We start from the raw sequence: 19,903 nt of genomic DNA, 5'->3' as shown, positions 1-19,903 counted from the left end.
AGCGGTAAATAGAACCAAGGGATTGACTCTGGGTTTTGCAGAGCAGAAAAGGGTTCGGCCGCTCTGAAGGTCCTTCGATCGACAGCCACTCAGCAGCCTGCCACGCTGTCACCATATGGGCACAGTCTGAGAGTCTACCGTGATCTACAGTCTCACAACAAATCTACCACTTTAAATCACCCCTTCCTCCCCGACCTGCCACCCATCTTACTGCCGACCACAAACACACTGCACTCACCTTCACAATCCCCCTGAAACATTCATCTCTGATAACCTGTGAGGTTCCAGTGCTCACAAAAAGTCAGCAGTAACAGTATCAACCCTTCAACACAACAGATAACAAACCATCAAATTCTCTACCATAGTAATTGGCAGAGCAGATCCAAAGTGACACAAACAAGCTGCTATATTGCAGCTGATGAGCCTGATTTCTCTGGCAGTTACACTTCTGGCCACACATGCAGAGGAAGAAGCTGTGGCTGAAAGAGTGGTTTGGTAATTAAAATCTATTGTTTGCAGTGGGAAATAATGGGGATCAAAGGGCCTTGTATCAGCTACTGCCTCCCCTAAGCACTAAGACAACAGGCCATATGCCCCTGAGCAGAAGAGAGAATGTCTAACAGCCAACTTGTTAATGGTGGGGGAAGGGAGCTTGTATAGATGCACTGTACATTACACAAATTAGGTTCCAAAGAATTATTCCACAGGGATCCATGATTTTACAGATACTGCAATGAAGGTTTTCTCCAACAATTTTCCATGAAAGGTGCTCAGCCTAATCCCAAAAAATATAATGATTTATTTCTATTTATTTATTTATTTTTTCATTGGCATTTTTTCTTCAGTATTCTTTGCATGTTTCTATGTATGTGCACAGATTGTACCAAAAGACACAAACAAACTCCTACCCTCTTTGACCTGCTAAACTGCATTTACACTGAAGCTATTGACTTTAGTGTCCGTACAGGTTACCAAGGTAACATGGCCTGCATTATTCAACAGCTAAGCTTGGTTTAGATCTGAACATTGGCCTGAATGTGTCCCCTGGAGTTCATTAGGATTACTAATACCCCTTTCACTGATATAAACTGTATATGACTGGACATGGGACACTGGGAATGGGTTGAACACAGATCTGACCATATTTATCATACAGGTGAACACCAGTTGAAGTTGTTCCCACCAGAATCAGGTTTGCAAATTTGGTTTCCTGGCCTTCCAGGAGTTTGTTGCATTTTCACAATGTTTAAAGGTGTCTCAGCACTGTTGTTTTTACAAATCCATTTCATTTGCTGAATGGTCTGGTGTGCATAATCTAGTATTCCTGTAACTATTTGGTTGCTATATTAAAGAAAATAATTTAGCTGCAAGATAAGCAAAGCTGAACTCATTTCTGATCTAAAATATGCCATCTCACTAGGTATTGATAAGCAACATCCAAAAATGTAAATCAGAAGAGCTGAAGAAGACATTCCACAGTCCAGGATGATATTAATACTGGATATTTGCATTATATTGACACAAGAGTAAGCTCTGTTATGTACAAAGATATAAAAATATGATCAGCATTACAACAAACTGAGCAACCTGCTGAATTAAAAAAAGGCAGACTGACATGTTTTCTTATGTGTGTTTTACATGGGATCACTAAGTTAAGAAATATGCAGCATTTCTGAATGCTTCATAAAAAACAACATAGTGCCATCAGTGATGTTAAAGTACCATCAAATGCACAAATAAATTCTATTACTTGTTCCACTACATCAAGTAAATAGATAAACTACATTTGTTTTTAAATGGGGGAAGAAAATATTAAAGATGCCTGACAGCTGTGCTGTGGAAGTACATCACCTTGCTCTGTCATATTTATTACCTGCATTGCTGAGGCCCTTAAAGTGCCACAAATAAATCCTGCTCTTTCTAGGTTTGGCAAGTGAGCAAAAGAACATATACGCAGTGCTTATTGCTGCTTCACAACACAAGCTTTTCCCTTTGCATGCTATAGTCACTTTCCCAATAGCTCTTTATGTCCTTGAGTCCCTTCAGTAAGGGATGTACCCCTCCCTCGCTACCCTGTCTCCATACATGCATCGATCCCTCATTTCCTCTCATTCTGCTTTATCCATCCGTTCGTGCCTCCCCCGTGATCCCCCCACTACCCCCACCCCCCAGCACTCACCAACCCACCCACCCACCCCTCTTCCAGCATGTGCTACAGCAGCATAGTAGCCAGAACTCAATGTTTCAGCATGCCACTGGACAGAGAGAGAGCATTACAGCATGGCTGAGCTTATCTATTGGCTCAGAGCCACTGTTGGCCCAACCCTAGGAGGAAGTGTGGGTGTTCTGATTGGTCGCAGGGGGATTGGGACTTGTATCAGCTTGTCCTCTGCCTGATCTGTTGGACTGGTACCAGCTCACAGAGAGGTGGACACTGGTAGGGCTTCTAGGATTGGGGAAGCCTTTTCAGTTAAGTCACAGCAGAAACTGCAGTAAACTGGTACTCAGGTTTGCTGAATGAATCAGTTACTGCACTACATCTTTAGAGGGCGTACTCTTCAGTGGGTAAATTTAACAAGAACATGCTAAAGCAACATAATGGAGATAATTCCATGAAAACAAATGTAACTAGAAAAAAAGGAAATAAAACAGGATCAATCTCTCCAGACTATGTATAGTACATTCAAAAATTTCAACTACAAGTGTATTAGTTTGCATTTTGGGTTACAAGTATTCAAATGCCATCCATCTCAATCCCAAAGGTTACTTTGGCATATCTCTGCGATACTTAACTTTTAATAAATTACAGCTAAAGACATGTGTATACCCTTTCCTCTGACAAAGTGTATTGTGTTTAAAAAAATGAAAAAACCAAATTGCTATGCCTGAGTGACATCTTTCCTCCGTTTTACCCTATCAAATCATCCTATTTGACCATGTAGTGCATGCATATCTGTAGGTGAGCATATGTTAAGAAGGAAGAACTTATACATAGTTCCAACAAATTTTCTGTCACTTTTCTCTTTTTTTTGGTAGGGTTGTTGGCTGGTGCATCTGGCTATCTTCCGCTGTAATGACTTCTAAATCTAAGCCAATTGAAACTTCAAACCATAAAACATTAATTCAGGTAAAGCATAAGAATATAGCCTGAACACAAGTATGCATGCATTTACTTAAGTGCATGTAAATAAATACAGATCATAAGCAGTATTCAGTGGGTGTATATTTGTGGGCCTCTGAGAAAATGGTCTTGCACACGTAAGTGCCCCTGCAGTGCATAGGTGTTTGTGCAGTTTGAGTCACTTAATGGTAACATACAGACACAGTAAAAGATCAGAGGCAGGAGAGGCAGAGGAGCTTCCCCTGCAGAGAGTCTGGAAAGGAACAATGGGCTGCTGGATCAGAGAGCTTGACTGCCACTGGCTTCCCCCTCCAGCACCCAGGTAGGTTGGTCCATTCATAAATCACTTTTATTCATCCAAGCGCTCAACAGCCTCACCTCTTCAAATGATGCACTGTGTAAAGGGATGACGAGGGAGGGAGAGAGGGATCGGGGAGAAAAAGGTGTGGGGGCAGGGAGAGGAAAGGAACTGACGAGGGAGATAAAGTAAGCAACAAGGAAGTGCCAGGCTGATGGAAGCACAATCTGGACTCATTAGGTGTAGCTCTAATTCCTCTATGATGTTAATTGGTGGGCAGGCACACAGAAAGCAGGAATTAAGCCAAGCTGAGGACCAACAAAGATTTCACCAGCAGACACTTAAAGCTAACCACAATTCTTTTAGAAAACTTTACAATCCAAGAGAAGAGATACCTCTCATTTGAGAACTCAGATGTATGAGCTCTCATCGTAAGTGGCCATATGAATAAAAAAAAAACGAAACAACAACAATAATAGTTAAAGTAGATGTAATCAGACTTTCTGACACTGATAATATCAACATGCAATCACTACAAATTTATTTAATTAGGTACAAACAAAAAAAAAAACTAAATTGATTGTATTTGTACTCCCGTCAATATTTAGTCAAGGCTTATGTGGCAGCAATTTCAATTACACTCTTATATGAAGAGGTCTGTGAGGACACAACCAATTTTTGCTAAACTGCACAACTGATGCAGGCCCAACTGCATTTGTTATGCTGTATGAGATCCATGAGTAACAAGCCATTTTGAAGTCCTGCCACAAATTTGAAATCACAAGCTTTCCCAAAGCTGTCTGATTTTTGCCAATAGAAAGCTTTCACTGCTTCATTACTAGGGTGGGTCATCAGATAAGACTTGGGTTTAACCTAACTTTACTTGTTGCACACTGAATAAAAGTTGGTGAAGTCCATTTTATTCACACTTCATAGAACGTCTTAAAATCGCTTCACTCCTGGTGACTTCAAACGTTATGCTTTCAACTTGCCCTTAATTTATTTCAAATTGTAGAGATTATTTTGGTTGCCTTCTATCTTTTAATCAGTGTGAAAATTCCTAGTGACATCCACTCATAATTCCTAAATAAAACAGAAAAGAATAGTTTTGAATGTTAAAGTTTCTACAAATAGCTTGTAATGGGCTAATTAATGTTGCATGTGTGTCCACCCACAACAGAAATTATGAACAGTATAAAGAATAAAGCAAGCATCATTAAAACCAATCTGTTTTATTTATTTATTTGAGTGGAGATATGTCTTCGGTGCTCACAGGAGAAACACGTCCCACCCCTTCATCCAGTGAAACAAAGCACATCCATTAGCAGACCCTTTTCTTATTGATCGATTAACTGCTCAGCTAAACATTCAGCCCTGTGCTATTCATCATGGAGGGGAAGATGTAAGCCATGCTGCTGACTTACTGGGGCAGATGGGATGTCGGGATGTAATTGAGATTAAACTGCTGGGTTGTGTGGCTGGAACAAGCAGGGCGGGATACACAAAACACACAAGGAATGAATCCCAATTTTAATAATTGCACCCACGTTTCACTTGCTTCCGTCTTTTCCATGCGTCTTGCAAAGGAGCATGGGAAATATCTTTTAAGAGTCATGTCAGGTGATGTCTGCTTTTGATGATGTCAGCACAGCTGGAGACTGCAGCAGCTTTTGTTATGATATTACCTGTCTAGACTACAAAGTTCATTAAAACATAATGAACGAGACTGGTAACAGGCTATGACTAAACGGTATATGGGTGAAATGAACTTAACCTTAAGTATGACAATATTTAGGAGCAATGTCTTGCATAAATATTACTGCTCTGACATTTTTAATGTAGGCTTATCTTACCAAAGTAACAATGCGCACTACACTTCAGCTGTTTCTCCACCATTTCATTCAAACAGGCCAGATGTTGTGGCAGAGTACTTGTACATCACAACATTCATGCACTTGTGCATCCTCGGTTACAACTTCTCTAGACAGCCTCCTGGCTCCACAGCCTTCAGAGCAGAAATAAGAGCTTTGGGGCATTTTTCAATACCACAGCAGTGCAGTGGTTAACACTGTCACATCACAGGTGAAAAGGTCCTGGGTTTGAACCAGGGGGCCTTTCTGTGGGGAGTTTGTATGTTCTTCCTGTGTCTATGTGGGTATTCTCCTGGTACTGTGTTTTTCTTTTCAGGCAGACATGACATGCAGATTGCAGTTAGGCTAATTATTAACTCTTAATGGCTTGTAGGTGTGAGTCTTTCTCTGTATGACAGCCTAGTGATAGACAGGCGATCTGTCCAGGGTGTACTCCGCCTCTCACCCAGTGTCAGTTGGGATTTCTCCAACCCTCTGTCACCCTGAGTTCCAGGATAAGCAGTAAATGATGAATGGCTTGACCTAAGGGCAATGTCTATGAAGATCATTACAGGCCACAAAAACCTTAACTGAGTAGTGAATTAACAGAGCATTAGAATTAACATTAACAAAGTTCAGATGCACATGCAGAGTAAGTGCATTTGCTGTGTGTACATTCACACAGAAGACATTAAAGGTCTGTCTGGAAAATAACTCCCGGTTTTATTTTAAGTTGAATTCAAATGGAGAGGCTGTGGGGCAATAGCAGGTGGACAATTACATTCGCCATTTATGCATTTACAATTCCGCACTTTGATTGGACAATGTAAGGTCAAGTAAGCAGACATGGAATCCATTTTACTCACTTCTTGTAAAAGCCGTAAAGATAATGTCATTGAAAAGCTTTAAATTGCAGTGACAATAAATTAATAAAATCTTAAAAAGCCCTAAAATATAGTGAGGGAAAAATAACTTGTTAAAAGGCTTATCAAATCAAGAACCAGAAAACTGCATGACATGAAAATACACTTTGACAAATGTTCATGCTGCATTTGGGGTGTTTGTGAGTTGTCACAATCTCATTTATTACAAGTGAAATGCCAGAGTCTTGTTTCCATATGATTAGCTTAAATGAGCATGTTTGATGTGCAAAGACACTGGCTTATACATCCTAGGGCATTCTGAAGTTAAAATGCAGGTGAGGTAAGTAAGAGGACGTGTGTGCTGTCATTGAGGTACAAGAGGAAAGAAGTGGAGAGAGTGAAAAAGAGAGGAGGGCACAGAGGACATTGCTTCCGTACAGTATAGATGTGCCCCATGATGAGACCAACTAATTAAACAGATTCTTCAGTGGCCGTGCCTCGGGAAAGCTTGAAAAAGACACTTGAAAATTAATGAGAGTTAAAAAAGGACAGAAAGCAGCCTAAACTTTTCCTTGCCTCAGAGGTGAGGTTGCTACTTGTCTTTCTGCATTGCCAAAAGCAGTATAAATAAAAAAATAAACAGGAAAGCACTATAGAACATTTCCTGCTGCCTAACACTCTCCATGCTTCTCTGCACTACACATTCTGCCTTACTCTCTCCTACGTTTCTTGAATATGCAGTTATTCTAAGTATAGAGGTGAGCAGACAGAAGCTCTACCATGAGCGGCTTGTTCCAGCTCTATTTAAAAAGAAGAATGATATAGGCTGAAGGGGGGAGGGGGTCAAAAGGACATAGAGAGTGGGGGTGGCTGGTACCAGAGGAGGCGGTGGATTTGGTGATGAAGGAGCCAGGGAGGGGGGAAAGAATCAAGAATATACAAGTGGAAGCATGAGAGACCACTTTATTTGGAGCTACTAAAAATAGCGCAGCAAATGGTAGCAGGGGCTTGCTGGCCTAACGCTCCTCTCTCCTTCCAGGCCGGTGGAATCGATAGGCAGGGAGCTGTACGGGAGGCTTCCCGGAGCCTGTAGCCAACAGTTGCTAAGAGGGGATATGGCAGAGGGAGTGGTGGGGGTGGGGGGTGAAGCAAGAAGAGGAGCAGAGTGGAGTGGAGCGGGAACTATTTTTTGCGCTGCTTTACTAAATATGGTCAGGGAGGTGGTGAGACAAGACACAGGAGCAACCCGGCAACAGGGGCCGAGGCATGTTTCAAATGCTTGCCTTTGCACAGAGTGCTAACCATTTAGTTTAGGCACTGTGGGGTAGGACGCCGCTGGCTGGTTGTCCTCTTGTCCCTAATTTACTGCCTTCCTGTGCTCTCTGCCCTTTGAACTGCAGCAGCATCTCTGCATTTCCTTGCTAGTGCTTTCCCTTGCAATTCACCATCAAGAATGCATTCCTGCACACTGAAGATTTACAAGGGCAAAAAAAAAAAAAAATCAAAACATCAAAAACACCAAAAAGATCCTGTAATGTCCTCCATCTCCAGTCCCTGACAATAGTAATCAAATTTGCATAGATCGCAAGGGACTATTAAAAGTACAGCTGTCTTCTACTGCAGAGGTGCAGCCACCTCCTTTTTAAATACCTCTATCACAGTTCTGCTCTCAAACATTCAGTAAACTCCCCCTTCTAAGCTGCTGTGTAAAGTTCCACTGAATAATAAAAGCTCATTTTAGGAGCAGAATAAAGCTCTGGGACTGAGTGTGTGTTGATGGAATAAGAAAAAGACAGGGTGGGAGGACGGTTGGTACACTTTCTGCCTCCTCCACGGACCAGGGCATCCTCCCAGCTCTCTCCCTCAGAATGCACATGATGGAGAGGAGAATGCTGCAGATTTTTTTTTTACTCCTCCTCCTCCTCCTCTCCCTCTTCCCTCTTTGCCTTCGCCCCTTTTTCTTCTCCAAATGCCAGCTCTTCATGTCAGCTGGATGTCTTTCCCATCAAAAGGTATGAGTTGTGTTCGTATATGCATGCATGTATGTGTGTGTGTGTGTGTGAATGCCCACTTTCTCTCTTTTCCCCCTCCTTCCCTCCCTGACTCTGGCACTCAACCCGCCCGCCACCACCCCTCCTTTCCCCAATCACAGAAGCTGATTCAGCGAGTCAGGCGTGCACCCGGCACACACGATGGCTGCAGCAGCTGGAGCGCTCTCTAGGTCATTATGGCTCTTTTCAGTATGGGAAGAGGAGAAGAGGAGGGGAAGAGAGGAGGAGCAGCTCATACAAGAAACTGATTTGACAGGTAATATATGCTCTTCCTTCGCTTTCGGACGGAGTTTACACCTGAAGGGCCTTGACGTTTCCTGTCCTGTCTCTTCCCTCTCTCTTCTTCGGATGCGATCAGTTATTAAACGCATGGTTTGCCTGTGAGTCGCGTAGTCAAAAGGGGGAGTGGAATGTACTGTTCTGCAGCAGCAGCACTGGGACAGAACTTAACCAGATAACACCTTTGGGCTTTTTTTCCCACTCTCTTGTTACTCTTGTCTTAGAAGAAGGGAAGCAATAAAGGCTTGATAAAAGGAAAAAAAGTACAGCAAAGCAGAGGATGCAGGAGAAGGTGGAAGAGGGAAAAGGGAAACTGGGGAGTTGCTATGGTCCACATGGATTTTAGCCCTGTTTTCTGCACTCTCCACTCTATCTCTCATCTTGTTCTTTCTCCCTCCCCCCCTCTCTCTCTAGCCTTGCTCTCTCTCTCCCTCTCCCGTGTTCCTGGCACTGGCCGGACATGCTGCAGCAGCAGAGCTCTTTGGCTCATTAGGCTTCATGGTTGCAGCCCTGCCGCTATCTAATAACGGACTCGTTAACTCAGAACTGCACTGGTGTGGAGAGACATTCCCTTATGCATAATTCGCCCTCGTCCGCCACCCTCCAAGATGTTTCTGTCACCATGACTAAGGATACTATAATTACTGGGACTTCTAATGTATTATTTTTGTCTTTTTTTAAAAACACCCTCTTGGTTCTTTTTTGGTGGTTTTACCAGAGCACTTTTTGCTTAAACTGAGAGGCAGGGGAGGTCACTGTTCTTCTTAATTGATTGGAGGTAAGTTTGAGGACACGTCACACTTTTAAGTCCAACGCTGGCTGATTGGGGTAGAAGGATAAAATCTGGTGACCAGAAGGATGACAAAGCATCAGAGTAATGAACAGCGCTCAGGTTTGGAGTTCTGAACAGGGAAAAGCGGATTGATGGCGCACAGCTGTGCATTAACACAAAGGTTTGGGGGGGGGGGGGGACTATTGGGCAGCAATGGTAGGTTGAGTAGATGTGTGTCACTGGCTGAACCCACAGCACTTAGGGTAGTAACCCAGTTTCTTCTCTGTCTCTGTAGCAGATTGCTATAGGCTACGCAGGGCATGCAGGGCACACAGTACTGCAGTGCTATGGCCCAAACCAGAACAAGCACAACAACCACCCAGCTAATGGGCTAATTTGCTGGTTCCCCAACCTCCATTCCGCTGTGTAGGAAGGAATTTTAATGCCCCCCCCCAATACACACACACCTCCTATTTCCTCACCCTATCGGGTGGCTGTGACATTTCCTAAACAGGACGTCACACCTTTAGGACCGGGCTCATCCACCTGCCCAACCCAATCTTTGTGCTCCTCAGCCTCCTGTTATTACTCTAAGAAACCCTTGTGCTGCAAAAACACTGCACCATTTTCCCCATTTATTCAGTTCTCTGCCACCCTGGCTCAAACTCAAACCTAAGCTGGTCTCCCATAATCCATTTTTCAATTTACACCCATTGTCTCAAACCTTAGCCTGCTGGTTAGCTTAACATTGTTGGAGGCAGTGTTGACTTGTGGAATGTGTTGGCCCTGGCAAAGATTCATTAGAGACCTGCTGAACAATTCTTGACACCATGCAAATGGTTATTGATCTGTTCCACCCCCTCTGCAATAGAACCCCTGATTTCACTGTAAACACAGAAAGGTCAGGGTTGATCGGAAGAAAGTGAGAGAAGATCATAACTGGTGATCTATGCGTGGGAAGAAACAAGAATAAGGTACAGAGAGAGGGAACGAGAAAGAGGTGGTAGTAGTGGGTGGGTGGGGGTATATCCAGGCCGAATCCACAAGTGCTGAGTGGGCATTAGCGCCTTCATGTGACCTATGGCCTGCCTCTGTGCCTAAAGCCCAAATCCTGCTCACAATAGCTTCCTGTTCCACTTGGATCACCCTTGTTTTCAAACATCAGCAACTGCTCCAGCAAGCCATCGGGGGACATTACTGACAAAAGAGGGAGAGGCAAGAGAGGGGTACATATTGGTAGACATGAAAGCTAGGAAAGGATGCAGAAAGTGGGGGTGAAATAGGAGAACGAGATGGTGGTGAGGGAGATGGGCTGAAAAAAGAAGTGGGAGGAGAGATGTGAAATGTTTAGTATGTCAGCAGGACCATTCAGTTTATAGGTGCACCTCTGCTCCGAGGACACAACGAATGATCATCATAGAAGAAAGGGTGCTTACAGAACCACCTCAATGGATGGATTTTTTTTTTTTTTTTTTTTTTTTTTTAAATCACAGAAAACTGTTCTCTTCTTTGTTGGCATTTTTGTTCTAACACTTCAACCTCCTCAATATTTTTCCTGGAAAGAGAAAAGGACCTTCTCCTACTAACTGCTGTAAGTAAGGGAGCTATATTCCTCCCTCTAACCCTCGTGGTTTCTCCCACTTGTCTGGAGGACAGCTGGGGTCACTGGGACAGTCGACTATGGTATGGACTGCAAAACTTCTGTTATGTTCAGGGGCGGGGGGACTGGCTGTTCAGCCTTACATGGCAACCAAAGGAAAGTCTTCAGTGTTGACTGAATTTACACTCAAAGTCACCTTACAGTGCAGACTACCATACTTGGGAGAAAGATCAGTGAGGAAGCGCTTTCTGCTCATAACTTCCTGACCTTGGTGAAAGGTGAGAAAATTTCATACCTCCTGGGTGTACGTACTTCTTTATGTACCCATATGAACATATGATAGCTATGGAATGTAAAGAAGTATGTATTCTTGGTGAGGTGCAAGTCCTCGCTCTGGGAAAATGATGTTGGACAGCACTGTGAATATGTTTGTGCTTTGCAGATGGTTAATATGGCTGTGAGATGACGGTGTGAGAGAAAATAGCAAGCAAAGTACAGAGAAAGAGATAGGAGCGGGAGGGAGAGAGAGGAAAAGAGAGCATGAATGCAAGTGGTAAGGCTCATACATTAGCTATACTGTCTCTGGGCAGTCTCACTGCAGCAACAATCGCTGTAGGGAAGTTGCTGCTTTTTCAATCTGGCCGACTTGGCCAATAAAAACCTTTCATTCAAGATATGACAACAATTAATTGGACAATTACGTAAGTTAGCATAAAATGACAGCAATCAGGTTTTCGGCTTGCACTAACAGCAGTGTGAGTTCAGCACACTATTTTAGCCACCTAAACCAACAATGGATAAACAGTCACCTTGTGACATTGCCATATGAAAAGAGCCTCCTTCATAATTGGGTGACTTTACTGCATTACAGCCCCTGAAATTCAGCCAACTGCAACTGGGCACCAACTTCAGCAAGCAGTGCGTGGTATGCTGGAGCTGTTTCTGATTATTAATACCATAATCTTTGGCTCAAAGGAAAAACAAAGTAAGGTGAATTGGACCTAAACTGTGCCACTGTTGCAGGCCTTCTTTCAAACATGCAACTAAAAGAGGAAGGGATAATTGCTGAGGAGGCAGAATGAAGAAGCACTGAGGCAGCTGCCACAAGCTAGCTCTAACCTCATGCTGTATCATATGGCTTCTGTGTTAACAATCTTGTGTGTTTAACCATGACTGCTCCCCCTTTATGTCACTGCCTTTATCCGCATCCCCACCCCACATCAACCCGATTGCCCCCATGCTCCCGTCCCTTCCCCTGACTCCTGCTCTCATTGTTCACGTTTGCTATGCTTGCCAAATGCTTTGCTGGGCTGCATGTCAGTACGATTAGACCATCAAAAAAGTGACAATGCAGGATCAGGGTCAACTCTTGCCTGTCAGCTGATTCCAATTGTCAACTGCCTCAAACAAATAAAGGCAACAGAATATGAACAGAGGCACACAGAGAAACAAAGCAAGAGGGGAGGTATGGAGTAGTTTACATGGTGAACTATTCATATCTAGCACATTCACCTATTCTGACCCCCTCTCTGGCCTGGATCATAGACCCGGCCTGCTTTAAGTACATTCAATGTAGATCCACTGCTCCATAAAAAGCATTTTTCCCACTGCATTTTTGCTCACGCTTGAAAAAGCACAAAAGTAATAAACATTGAACAAATAAGAGAGTTAATACAAAACAAATAACTTGCCTGCATATCTATGATAGTTCTCATCAACAAATTAGCTAATCAGCAGCTTTAGAATAATGAACATACATTTACAATAATAATTTCACTATTACTACATTAAAGGATGATCTATGAACTTCTGCAAATGAAACAAATACACCACCTCCATATATGGAATGTTCCCTTGTCAAATTACATTTATTACACAAAAATTATACTTTTGTATCGAGGCTATAGGCTGGGATGTATCTACAAAATTTCTCCTGCAGTGGAGCAATGAAAAATAATATGCAACTGTAGAACATCAGCTCTATTCTAATGAAATACAAGTCACTTCATTCTGAAATGATTAACATGCCAAGTGTAAGGCTGACTCTCCATTTGCCTTGAATAAAAAAAATGTCTAAGCTGAGGTGACATTAGTGACACCAGCACTGAAAATCGGCCTAATTAGTTTTCTGACAACAGTTAAAAACATTTCAGTTGTAAACAAAACAGAATAGTGTGCAGTCTTTAAATTGTTTTCTGAGATTCTGCTTTTTCTCTCATTAGGTTGTACTGTAAGAAAAATAAAACAAAAGCCTTACTCAAATTTTCTTAGAAATATTCAGCTTGAAGGCAGGACTTACATTAAATTTATAAGAACATATACAAGGCCGAAAATTGGTTGGTTATTGATACTTTAACAGCTGCTAAATGGAATCAAGTTAATTTAGACTAATTCAACATTAAAAGTAACAAGACTAAATAGAGAAAGGATCTCTTCAGCCCAGGCGTAACATGTAGAATCAATCTTTGTTTTCAGGTTTCAGGTTTTTTCCACCATTTAGACTGATCTGCATGACATTCTGTCTGTCTAGCTCACTTTCCTGTCAAGATATCAGAGGCGTGGAGGAGTGCATGCTTTGCACTGCATGTTTCTCCCAGGCCCTCAATAGCAATGACCTGCTGTCTGAGTGACAAACACAGCAGATGCTGACATTATCAAATGCTCAGTGCCTGTCATCCCCCAGCTTTTGCCCTGTTATGGCCCTTAGACGAGGTGAGCAGCCTGGCCACCCGACTCTGAGTGACTGCGAGTGAGTGAGTGGTAAGTGAGCAAGCATGAATGTGCATGTGTATGTTACAAATAGACCTGCCTCTAGTGTGCCATATCAAGCTGGCCCTGTGTTGACCTCCATCCTGTCTACAAGCAGTGCCATACTGCATATCCCTCAGCTGTCGCAGGCCACTTTGAGAAACTCATTCGTGTCTTGGCAGAAAAAGTCAATAATTCTAACAGCTGACTATGCTGCAAATTCCCCTTACAAAATAGTGTTGAAGGAACATTTATTATGATTAATTAGAAAGAAATGAGAGCTAAAAAAGGTCAAAAACTGAATCTTTTTGAGCACCAATAAAAAGCCACAGCAGTGAGACTGAAAAAAAAAAAAAAAAAAAAAAATTATACATGGCTAAAATATGGGAATAGTGGTTCAATGATAATGTTGTTCTAAGAGTTGGAATGGTTTACTGATCTGATGACTGACTACAACACTCAAGCTTTAGCCACATACACAAAACAATTCCAGTGTTCTTTAGGCAGATGCTGCTATGATCATAGTTGTTTTATTGCAGAGATGGATTTTTAATAGAAAATGTTACAGTGCCCAGAAAAAGACGAAAATAATCTGCCTTCAGTCACTGTTTAAACACCAATGTCTATGCTACAAATCGGTCTCTAGGACCTAAATGACTGGTTTAAATGAATGTTGTGTCTTGACACCCAATAGTGCAACTGTAGGAGTATGAGTGAGGGAGCCTGTGTATGTGGTTATGCATCTGCATTTGTCTGTTGGCCCTTTCAGTGACCGGAGCAGCAGCGTGCTTGCAGCAAGACCCATCTGTCAGAGCCTGTAATTGCTTCATGACTCCAGGACATTTGACTCAAGTGCACTGCCACAGATTATTATTATCCTTTTCTCAGGGAACATTTTTCTCACTCTCTGGGAGGGGGCAAGCATAAAACTTAAAAAAGATAGCAAGGAGGATAAATAGGCTGCCTGGGAGGCAGCAAAACAGAAAGTTAGGTAAGGTTTATCAACTGTACCTGCATGTTACTGGTGTGGTGGTAAATGGGGTGTAGTGTGCTAAATGTACCTGGGTGTCACACCGAGTGGGTGTTGGTGAATAGGTAAAAGAAAAGCAAGGGAGAGAAAGAAACAGCAGTGTCAATTTTAACCAGTGGGTGGACATAGTACAACAAGAATGTCTCAGGTTTTAATAAGATGTTCAAACTCAACATGTTTTTTTTTTTTTCTCTGTGTTGATCTGTCTCTTTTTGGATATAATGCTGCTGCAGTAGAGCCTCTGAGTGTTCACTTTACTTCAATAGTTCTTCCTATGAAACAGTGACTCCACAATGCTTTGCTAAAGCTGGTAAAATGGAACCAAATCACCTCTTGAATGGATTTGGTCCCCTTCAACCAGCTGTAGCTATGCTTTGATGACTACATGGGCTCCTTTCACGTTGATGCCTTCAACCCAATCCCTAACAGAACAACAGAAGGCCACTTGTTCATGATAACTGGCTAATGGCTTTCCTCTAACAAGAACATCTGGAGTGTTCACTGACTGTCATTTTAAATGCTAAACTTGTCTCATTTCAGAATAATAAAATAACCACAGCATTAAAACTTGGTATGGTCCCCTTTCCTGAGTGTTGTCTCTCTGCTTCTAAAGGGATTGCAGTTCTGACCACACTATCAATGACTGTTTCCAAAATAGCAGAGGGTAGACGTGCAGCTCGCGCTATTTCCGAACCACGGCACCCACACGTCTCTGTGAGAATGTATGGCTGTTTGCTAAGACACCTCCTAAATGGACTGTCACTGGATGCTAACAGTCATTTACACTGTGGGTGGGAATAGTCAAAAGAAAAAAAAGGAGACAGTTGATGCAGCTCAGCAGGGTACACTGATACTGTGAACAAGCAATAAAGGGGCACATTTTTTGGACTCCTACTCCTGAAGAGAGCTGCAGTGATAGTGCAAAAGCTGGGGTAGGTGGGAGCTAAATGGTCAGGAGAACAGGAGCTTACTAGAAGTTACAATCTCACACATTCACCGGTTGTTACTGCAGAACAATCCAAACCAAACTCCTTTCTCACTTGTTGCCACCCTCTCTCTTTTTCTCTTTGCCGTTTCTTCTGCCTGCCCAGTTTTGCACTTAATATTTCAAAAACAACAAACACTCCAATTATTTGTTCCAAAATTGATCTAAAGTGGAGGTAAGTTATCTAAATTGTCTAATTGCTCAAACTGATTTGAGGATGTGGGTATGACACAGATTTGACTATTAAATCCATTGTAAGTAGTAATGTATTTTCAATTTCTATTGAATTTCAAGTGTTTTCCATTGGACCAATAACCATGAAATCTATTTGGGTAATGTAAGAGCTACTAGCTTACTCAATCATGGCAGTCTGAGTTGATTAGCCTAGTCTGAAATGAGGAAAAGAGAGGGTGACAATTCCCTAATTCACTCAGTGGCAGCCATGAAGAACGTGGATATAGCGATGTGACCCATTTCACAGATTTGTCCCAAAACACTATCCTCTATTTTTCTGTCTATTTGTCCCAAAACATCTAATTGCAAACCCTGTTACAACATTACCATTATGGTGCTGCCTATTAGTAGTGACATTATACTGGGAATACTTGTCTACATTTGGGAAAGTATGTGAATGCTTCCAGAGACTACCATATGGAGTTTGCCTCTATGTTGCCATATTAAAAGAAAGCTGAGCACTATACGAGAGTGGGAGGAGGGCAAATATTACAAGAAGGTGACATGTAAAAGGGTACAGACCGCTGCTGCAGGGATTGTTTGGAGCCCATTTATGAGTCATGGGCTATTAATCGTATTGTTTACAGTATTGTAGCAGCTACTGGCTTCTAGCAGCCCGAGGGAAAGCCACAGAGATGAGCCAGGCTCCCTTTGCAGGTTGAGGCTGCGGTAAACATGCACACGGAGAATGTGGATGTCTGAGAGAATCCTTTCGCAATCACATTATTGCTGGTTATATCAGCATTTTCAATTTACTAGCAATAGTAAAACTTAACAACTAGGTCTAATTTATGAGGAAATGCCCTTACATGCTGTAGTGTGTGAGTAATGAAAGAGGTGAAAAATAGTATAACTCCCCAGATCTTGCTGCACCTGTGTTGCTAGAGTTGATTTGTCTCAGTATTTGAGAATCCAAGCTCATCTGTCACCCACAGGGTTCTTTCTATGGGTCTTCCTCAATCTTCTTTCCACTGCTGTAAGACCGACCCACACTTTTAAAACATCCAGGCCCATTACACACACACACACACACACACACACACACACGCACGCACACGTGCACACACACGCGCACACACACGCACACACCAGGGACCCTGACAAAAGCTAACATTTACTATCAGTAACTTCACTTTTTTAACTTTTTTACATTCCTGGTAGATTCAATGAGAACAAGCTCTCTTTTACATCCTCATATTTATACCTGGAATTTTCCCAGTACAACCACAGTCTGACATAGCTCACCACTGAGGAGCTCCACTGCAGCAGGGCTAAGAGGCTTTGCCCAAAGGCAAAAGGCAACAGAAAGCATAAAAGAATATGTAGTGCAGTTTTTCCCAGTTTTTTAGGAGCTGAATTGTTATTGCGTTAAGAAATTATAGATTATATATGCTTAAATCATGAATGTCAGAAAATTTTGTGCCAGTACTTAATCCAAACACAAAGAGAAAAAGCAGACGCAGTTCTCAAAGATAATATGAGGAGAAGAAGAAAGAAAAGAAACAATAACATCAGTTTTTAGCCATAATAGCTTCATCTGAGAGGCTTCCGATTACATTCTAATTTTCTATCTCTAATTTACTAATTTCAAGCATTTTTTCTTGACTGTTATCAAGGGTACTTTTTAAGAAATATGATTCTACAGTATGAATTCCTTTAAGCACTCGATAGAAACAACTGCCTCTCCACTAAAAACACACCAGACAAGGTACTTTCACTTGAACCCTGGGAGAGCTTTTCGAGGGCTTTAGGACTTGTGGACTGTCTCCCCGATATTGCAGGAGCTCAAGCGTGAAATAAAAGTAAATGGGCAGACTGGAGAAGGCGACATATATCTTCGTTTCTCTGAAGGCAAGGGGACAGAGTGTGGACCAAAGCAAGCGACGCACACACACAACACGACAGGTGCCCTCATACAGAAAATACTGTACTCCAGCACTTTTCGCTTCTAAATCAATAAACCCTACAGCAGACCAGCTTTCTACTACTCCATATTCTGAACTGTAGTTTACACATTACACACCCATTACATTTTTATATTTACAATGCAAGCAATTTAGGTTCAACTCTTTCGGTTTGTGACCTTTCATAAATACGTTTACTATTATTCATTAAAGTTTAAAAGCTGTGTAATAAAAGATAACACCGTACCCTTGTAATATTTTCCCTCTCAGACCACAAAGACTTTTATTTTTATTTATTTATGTCATTTATTGGGTATAATTTGAAAAAGATTTAACACGTGGTTTAGAAACAAACAGACCTACAACTACATAACTACAGAATTAAACACAATCCTCACTACATGCTTTTACTTTAATAATATTATATTTTGCATCACACACATTTCTTACTGGTTTATACCTCTGATAAATAATTGTGATAAATGACTGTTATTAATATTGTTATTAATACTATTATAATGCCATTAAAATGCTAATCTGCATTTTAGAGAAATAAATCTATGACCCACTATCTGCAATTATTTTCTATTGGCAATAATCTCTTGACAGCTGATTGTATTTTTATGTTATTTATCCTGTCTATTACCAAATCAACTCATCAGACCAGTACACAGGAAGGAAATAGTCGCTGGATTCAGACAATCTATTCTGCAGTGTGGCAGAGGTGGAGGGCTGGGTCTGGCCAGGCTTGTGGCAGGTGGCAGGTGTTCCACAGCTCTCTGACCTCAATTCCATTTGTCCTCATGCCAAAAGAATGAATGCCAGTGAAGGGGAATGACATTTAACCTGGGATAACCATATTTACAGGAAAACCTACTCAAAGGCCTCAATAAGGGAAGCAGCTGTTAACTTTTCTAGAAATCGCTCCAGTCTATATCATTAACCACATCACATAAATGTCCAACAACTTAAGAGACCCTGAATGATCAACCTAGTAGAGACAGCCAGCTCTCCGAGTTATCTTTAATATGATCATGGTTGAGAGACGAGAATAAAACAGTGGAGCAGCAACCTGCTGAAGCCAGAAATAGCAATGGCCAAGGACAAGGCGAATTGCTACTGCACAGGACAGCAACTACAGGCCAGCCTCTGCTCACAAGACACAGTGACGGACTAGCATAAAGTAAGAGTAACAGAGTAACAAGAAACAACAAGTGCACTTCAAGGGTTATTAGCTAGGCTAATAAAAAAGTCAACATACGACAGATGCTTTCAGGGTCTCAAAGGTAGTGTAATGTCAATTTGAGACCACACCATCTGTTGGGGAGATGGATGAAGCCTAAAGGCCTGCTCCAAACTTCAATCACCGTCAAAATAAACTGAGATACCCAAGTAAAAGCTTATAGCTGGATAGAATATGATCACCGCTGGAGTGAAATAAACCCTATTTTAGATTTTATGGCTTTAAACTACTTCTAAATTTAAGTTGAATTTGAAGAAGAAAAATCCACATCAGATGAATACATCTTTTTAGATATAAAATTGTCTTGTCTTTTATTTTATGAGAAGGAACCACACTAGGCTGCAGTTGTGCATTACATATTATGTTTGAGAGATTCTTAATCAATCTGTGAGCTTGATCTAAGTTTTGCACATTTTTCTTAGAAAACAAGTGACTATGCAATAATTATCTATGACTTAAAACTAATCTTTACAGCAAATACAGCAATTTGTGAAGTAAAGACACATTCTGTAGTGGCGTACTTTTGTAAGACTTCTGATGCCATAGGATCCTCGGCCAGTTAATAAATATTTCAACATTTTTGTTTATGTCAGTGACTCAAGCTAGTCTGTCTCCTAGTTTAGATCTATAGGTGGTGAGCCCAATTCTTTGATTCCAACAGAGGATGATTAAATAACGAATTAGTAGCAACAGATTTGTGCTTCTGCTGTTGTTTGGCTTTGGCCACTAAGAAGGAAAATATAAAGTCTAACAGTTCAAGTTTTAACAATATTTAGCTTTTTCTTACATTACAACTGTTTCAGTTGCGCTGAGCTGAATATTCATTCACAAAAGTGAGATAGTGAGATAGTCAATACTCACGTCTAAGACACCCAACTAGGAATACTAAAGATACTTGTAGCATGACTGCCACACATTCCTAACA

At 41.6% G+C, this 19,903-nt stretch overlaps 1 protein-coding gene and 1 long non-coding RNA gene across 7 annotated transcripts in view; one reads left to right on the top strand and one right to left on the bottom strand.

Annotated features, from left to right (window-relative positions):
• Positions 1-19,903, bottom strand: part of mib1 (MIB E3 ubiquitin protein ligase 1) — a 47,937-nt gene that overhangs the window by 15,557 nt on the left and 12,477 nt on the right. The gene's annotated exons all lie outside the window — the stretch shown is intronic.
• LOC113133836 (uncharacterized) lies at positions 8,302-17,974 on the top strand. Of its 2 annotated transcripts, none has more exons than XR_003296022.1 (2): positions 8,302-8,439; positions 13,518-17,974. It is a non-coding gene; the product is annotated as an uncharacterized LOC113133836 (long non-coding RNA). The 2 variants fall into 2 exon arrangements; XR_003296021.1 differs by lacking the exon at positions 8,302-8,439 and adding an exon at positions 10,716-11,112.

This window comes from Mastacembelus armatus, chromosome 17 (genome assembly GCF_900324485.2).
Source record: "Mastacembelus armatus chromosome 17, fMasArm1.2, whole genome shotgun sequence".
In the NCBI taxonomy this organism is placed as follows: domain Eukaryota; kingdom Metazoa; phylum Chordata; class Actinopteri; order Synbranchiformes; family Mastacembelidae; genus Mastacembelus; species Mastacembelus armatus.
The sequence above is the reverse complement of the archived record's forward strand: the minus strand, read 5'-3'. Positions and strand labels throughout refer to the sequence as shown.